This window comes from Atta cephalotes (assembly GCF_000143395.1).
Source record: "Atta cephalotes unplaced genomic scaffold scaffold00012, whole genome shotgun sequence".
In the NCBI taxonomy this organism is placed as follows: Eukaryota; Metazoa; Arthropoda; class Insecta; order Hymenoptera; family Formicidae; genus Atta; species Atta cephalotes.
Genome location: NW_012130076.1, coordinates 371,845 through 379,429, shown reverse-complemented (window position 1 = coordinate 379,429; position 7,585 = coordinate 371,845).

The following is a 7,585-nucleotide window of genomic DNA, read 5'->3' as shown; positions in this document are numbered from 1 at the left end:
CAACAACTACTACCGTCCATCCGTTCTACCATAACTGTTTTATTTTGCGTAAAAAATTAGTTTTAGATTATATATATAAATTTATATTGAAAGAAATTAAATAGGATAACATTTTTATTCAAACATTGAAAATAATCCAAAAAGAGTCAAAACGTATGTTAATTAATTGTTTATTCTCATAGAAATATATACATTTAATATAAACATCCAGCTTCGCTCTAAATAAGAGCAGTGGCGACTTATAGGAAAGATTAAAAATAATAAATTGGGTATAATGTGATATTATAATTAACAGTGCATGCACAGTAAATTCTACAATGAAGGTGCATCCAGAATTAAGTTTATCCTAATCTGTTACAACTTATCCATTTTAAGGATGTATGGAATGTTATATACATTTATCCGTTAATTTTTATTAAATTACTGTATATGTATCTAGATATATATTAATAAAACTATCATACATCCGTTGCCTCAAAAAAAAAAACATCACTCACCAATTGATGCGCAACAGCAGAGTTACATCTTGCTATGATGATTCTGTAACAAAAAGAATATACAATTCAAATTAAAACAGAACAAAAAGAATCAATAATAAAAGAAATATTTACTAAATTAAAAATATTTACGTAAATTTCTCTTGAAAATAATCATATAATTTTCAAAATATGTAATTTTTATATATCGAATTTTTTAATTCATCATTAAGTAAATATTTATAAAAATAATTATACATTTTTTAAAACAGATCTTAAAAATTCGTATATATGAAATTTCAAAATAATTTTTAAAAAATCCTTTTTCTAAATATTATTTTTAAATCATTGTAACATAAAATGACTTAAGAATAAATAGAAAAAAAAATATTGATTTTACTTAAGCAAAAAGTGATACTTACCGCAAGCTTACTCCGCCGGTGCCTGATGTCTCTTCCAGACCTCCTCCTCCTCTCAGAATCGGGTTGACATCCTCTCGCACAGGACACTCGCGTAAAACACTCGCGAATAATACACTATAAACGCGCGTGGACTATTCACTATACTATAAAGTCTTTCGCGCGATACTACGACGCTCCACGTTTACAAAATCCATGATAAGATTGCTATTTCAATCAGTGGAATCAACACCGCACGTCGACGAGTACTTGCGAAACACACGATGAATGCCGAACAAAGGTTAAGCCCCATACGAAAGAAGACGAAATCGATCATATCGAGTCCGTCACCTCTGTTTTACGCAAAATCACGTTTAAAATTGGCTCAGTCATACGCCCTAACTGCTAGTTCTAGTGGGACACAAGTGGTGCTGTACCTCGAGCGATTCCAAGAGACTGGTAGACGTGACAAGCACCTCTAATAAGAGTAAAGTTGGTACCATTGCCGATTGTCTAACAATCTAGACAATCCAGGAAATGGGATCCAACCCCTCGTCACGAAGCTAGTTTTTAAAAAAAAACTACTAGAGCTAGGCTCTGACCAAGTCAGATTAAACGTGATTTAGGCTGGTAGATAATGACAGAGAAATGAGCGCCCTGATTAGAGTTATACAACTCCTTTTTGGGCGACCCACCAGGACGAAATTCTATAACTCGTTATGCAATCGTTATGTGCTCATAACGACTGCATAACTCGAGTTATCGAATACAGGCCTAGAGAAGAATCCGAGTCGATCGATTGTTTCTTACCGCTAAAGGCCGAACTGTTAGCCGACAGACAGAGCGCGTCCTCAATTAGCCGACAGCAACAATAGTTGCTAAACCGCGCAAACACAGCACCACGAAGTGCGTGACATTACGCGGCCGACATCACCTCGTGCCCGGAGCACTTGGCATGAGAGCGTTGCAGTAACCGTGGCCACCTAAGCAACGTCCCAAAGAGAGTTTCGCTTTCCTGTTGAAACATCGCAGATATGATTTCATTGCCGAAATAGAATTCCATCAAATGGATTTTGTTATAAGTCCATTAGTCCAATAACTTTAACGGCACTCCCGAAGCAAACGCGCGACGCGACGAACCGGCTACGGTTCGTTCACTCTCAATTAAATCGGCGGACGAGGGTACGTTAGCTTCCCCATCGTTGGATTTTTATACGAAGAGAATGATTTTATTCAATATCTCAAGAAAAATTTCTAGACATCATTGAGATAGATTCAAAAATTTTTAGATAGATTTGAGAAAAACCATTTTTTTCGTATATATCCTCCAGGTACTAAGTCTTCTCACCACGTCAAGGTGTACTCTTGAGAGGGAAGATATCATCTGAAAAATGTAATATACAGCTATTATCTATATTATTATGCATATTATACATATTATTATTATACATATTATTATTATGCAATATAATTATTATTATGCAATAAATTATAGGTTAACTTTTAGAAATGAATATTAAACACACGTCAATTCATTACCATTGAAATAATTAAAAGGATAATTTTTACACTATTTGTTTTAGAAAAAATTAAGTTTTACAGGGAAGTGATTGTTAGTTTGTAATAACTTTATGTTACACAAAATCTGCGCAGTGTACACAATATTTTCAACAAAAGAAAGTTGTGACTTTTTGTTACTTTTGTTACTTATTAATCTTTATTTAATTGTAAATTAAATAATTAGAAAAGGCAATAAAAATTGAGATATAATATTAGGATGTCAGAAATTTCACGTGAACAATTTAAAAAAAAAGAATCACATCAATTTTTACTTTTTGTCTTTTGTCAGTGCATTAGTTGATATGAAATTTAAACCCTAGTAACACTAAGTTACGATAATATTAAAATGACGTCAAAATAACGTCAAAATGATGTCATTTTGATGTTATCGTGACTTGTTACTTGAGAAAATAAATGTCAAATATATTAGGTGTGAGAAAAAGTTCGTGGCGTTTTTCTCGTTAGATATAACGGGAAAAACGCCACGAACTTTTTTCCATACCTAATATGTTCTCCAATGTATAATTATGTTATTACATCAAATGACACGCATTACTAAAACTAAATTACTAAGTTTTAAGAAAATTGATATGAGAAATTATTTCATTAATTCCATGACGAAATATTAATTAGATTTTACTTTGTTTCACGTAATATAAAGTCAAATTATGAATATACCAATATACAAGCTCGATTATACTTAAAAAATAAAATTATTTAAAATATACATTTTTAATAAAAAAAAAAGAATTATTTAAAATTTTTATTATTTATTTTTTAATAATTTCTTTTGAACTATCTCTTAATTATATTTTAAATAAATTTTCGAAATTTATTTTATATCTTTTATTTTAAATAAGTCGTATTAGTCAATGATCCGACATATTTAAAACAATTTTGTAAATATTGTATTTTAAGTGAAACAAATAAAACAATTTATTATTTAGAGTTTAATATTTTAAAGAACTTCTGATTTATTTCTTATTTAATATAATAAGTTTTTAAAATTTAAAGTACGACATTTCGTATTATCTAGCATTTGTCATAAGTGCGTTTCAAAAAGAAATGTGAAGAAGAGTGGACACATAGAGATTATATATTATTCGAAACATTTCTCAGGTAGTCGTGCCGCTCTTCTTCACATTTCTTTTTGAAACGCGCTTATATAATTGTATAAAAATGGATATATTTTATATATAAAGCATGGACATATTTTATATATCAGGCATGAGAGCGACTAGAGTAAAAAAGTGAGTTTTATTCTCGAAAAAGTGAGTAATGAGTCGATAAAACAAAAGGTGATTAAGATTAAAAAATATTTATTACTTTCTTAAGATTAAAAAATAAGTGTTTCTTGAAAATTTGAATGTTTTTTTCAATATCTTCTCAAAAAATTAAATTTTAGAAATAAAATTAATAAAGTGTGCAGAATATGTATATGAAAATTGCCTCTGTACAAAATTAAACTTAACATACATCGATTGTTAAACCATTGTGAAAAAAAAATTTTTGTTCTCTATCCTTACTATTGCAATAATGACAATAAAATAAATTTTTTATCATAATTTTTTCTATTTTTCTAATCCACGAAAAATTATGAAGAAGATCAATGTTAATGAAAGTAAGGACTCCACAAATTTAAAATAATAAAAAGGCTATAGGAGTCAACGCAGTTATTAGTGCGATTATCTTATATTTGTTTAGTTTATTCCATAAATCTTAATGTGATTTTGATGAACACAATACAATAGAATTGATGTTTCAATTTCTCTTTGAGTCATCCTCAGAATGAATTATTCATTATTACAAATTTTTCTTCCGCAATCAAATTCTTTATGTAGTGTTTCCTAACAATTGACAGACTATTGGAATTATAACTGAATACGAATTGGAGAAACAATACATCGGCAATTACAGTTCTTTTTTTTTAATAATTCTTCTATACTCATCAAGTGCATCAAAATCAAGATTTATAAAATAAACTAAATAAATATAAGATAATCGCATTAATAACTGCGTTGACTTCCATAGTCTTTATTATATTTTATTATTTTAAGATCAGTGATGTTCTGGTACTAAAAATTAGTAATAAAAAATACCAGAAAACATTCCTGGCATTTTTTACAGATCTATAAAATAGAAATTCTAATTTTTAAAAAATTAGAAGTTTATAACTGCTAATTATAAATAATATAAATAATGAAGTCACACTTTTGCGCAAAAACTTTATATTTTCAATTTTTTATTATTGACGCTTATTTATTAAAAATTTGAAATAATTTGGAAGGGTTTCGATAGCGCACATCGCTAATTGGCTAATTTAAAATAAAATATTATTCTCATTAATAAAGCAGCGAAAAGTTAAGCACCGGCCGATGTGAGTGGATGTGTACTATCGCATTATGCGCTAACGAGAATCATCCAATAATTTGAGGTGAATAATGTTGGAAAGATATTGTCACACAAAAAAATATTAAGTAAGGGACTGCGCAGAATAGCAGGAATAAGAAATTAGGAATAAAAAATAATGATTTCAACCCATTAGAAACCATGTATTTCGCTGTATCCGATTTCTGATAGGTTAAAATCGTTTATTCTTTATTCCTAATTCCTTATTCCTTCTATTGTGCGCAAGGCCTTCTATTGTGCGCATGGCACTTGATTTTTACTGAAACATTGACAAACAATTATAAATTCAATGAATTTTTTTAAATGTTTTTAAACATGTTTTTTAAACATAACATTACTGATTTTTTTCATAATTCTTCGTGAATTAGAAAAAAAAATTACGATAAGAAATGTTTTTGATTATCATTATCGCAAATAAGATATTAATTTAAATTAATTAATTCTCTGAATAAAATGTTTATGATTGAGTAGAGCGAACTAAACTGACTGAGTCAAAATTAAAGTTCTCTATCATTATCAGACATCCTAAATATTTTCTTAACAATTTAATTTGTGATATTGATAATACTTTCCTAAAATTATTGATTGAAATCATCGTACAGATGTTAACTAGTAAGATTTTTCCGATTTTAAATAGTGCAGTAGACTACGCGAACGATACGACTCATCTTGGCAACAAAATCACATTTATACGAGGAATTACAGACAGAATCTCGAGAAGGTACTGCCTTGATAATGATCAATAGAGTGATTCCGAAATGCTAAGATAATTACACTTAGACTAAATAGAGTAGAATTTGAAATTAAGCGACCAAGAAGAATATCAATCATTTTAAAAATTTAGTCTCACGTTTGCATAAGTATTTGTATTATATTTCTTATTTTAGAAATTCCGGAAATTGTCCGGAGCCTGTATTGATTGTCCGAACATCGAATTCTCTCGGTTTCTGGAAATGATCCAATGTACGGAAGGACATTGATTCGCACGGAAATCGCGGAGAACTCGAACACGCGCGCGACTTCGTACAAGATTGGGACCCTGACGATGCGAAAGAGGATACAAAGGATAATCGGAGAATCTTTGTCTACCTGCGAGGAGAATGGAAAGTAGAGTGGAGAAGTACTATGTAAGTATCTCTAAATATCCTATCCTATTCATCGAAAAGTCCATTTTACCGAGCTGTTTATATGTCAGCTGTTTATATGTTAAATTACACAATAAATGATAATTGTTGACTACTTACAGAAATTTACTCGTTTTTGTTCTTTATAATCAAATAACTGATGAACATTTGTTTAAAATGCTGAAATATTATAAAATATATAATATTTGTCACAATCTCGCAATCGAAGAATTAATCGATGTTTACATGCGAATAAATGTAAAATATACAAACGTTCGTTTCGACAGATGTCGATTGTGGTAAACTCGAACACATTCAACATGAACGTTATATGTACATTGACGTCGAATGCAACATTATTATGGAGCATCTGCACTTTATGCGATGGCAATTTTGAGTTAGATGGATTTGCTAGAAGATTATGTTTTGGAAATAGCACCTAGAGCAGCGATACTTCCGTCTGTAAAGATAATCGGTCGAAGATACTTAATTCTCCAAAAAAAGATTGTGAAAGATATTATGAAAGATAAATAACAAAATCTTATTACGTTTTGATTTTAAATTAACTTTGATTTTATATTAATGATTTTATTTAAAAATATATTTGCTAAGCGGAATTAAGAGATGGCAATTAGTCATTAAAATGTATAAAGATTAATTACAACGAATGAATTTACAGAAATATAGTAGAGATTTAGAGAAAATTATTGGTGTGATGCTATCGACGCAAATGTCGATTCATAGTGTGGATGGTATAGTATACATTATAGTTGGCCATGTAGATTTTATATGAAGGAAAACGAAATTAGAAATCTGTTTGCAAAATGGATCTAAGAATGGAACAACGCCTGCTTCTTTTTGCATGGAATCTCTCAATTAATTACTTTTATTTTCAATATGGCTTATTTTCAATATAAAGCTGCAGTGTGTCTCGCCAGAAATAAATTATAATATTAAATTATAAATTATAATATATAAGAAGAAAATATCATTTAACATAAAAATCTATAAATTAAAGAATACGAATAAATAATTAAGATTTCAAAAAATTTATTGCACAATTTGTTGAAAAATATTAAATTTTATGATACTGTATATCTAATATTTTATACAATGATCTGATATTTTATAAATCAAAGCTGAAAACTTGATGTTACTTTGCAATTAAGAATTTCCTAAAATCAAGTTTTATGATAATCAAATTATTTTTATAAGTTCTATCCTCCCCCTCTCCTGCTCTCCCATATTGGATCCATTATTTTGAATTTTCATTTTTAATCTCAGATTCGAATAAGTAGAAGTATTATATTAACTAAATATTATATTAATTATATTAAAAAAATCTTTCAAAGATCTATTGGCAGCAGATTACTCAAAATAAATCTAATATCATTAATGTTACCAATTGTTTATTTTATGTGAGGAAATAAGTACGATGAACAATTTGAAGGTACATGATTGTTGTTTGTATTGCAGTAGCCACATAGAATGAGATAGATATTCAAGGTACAGGCACGAACGTTAGCATAGAACGTTATTATCTTTATATTAATTATCCTCGGATTAATTTATCTTCGACTGTGAATATTGTTTCTCAAGATAACATTTTGTTCAAAAC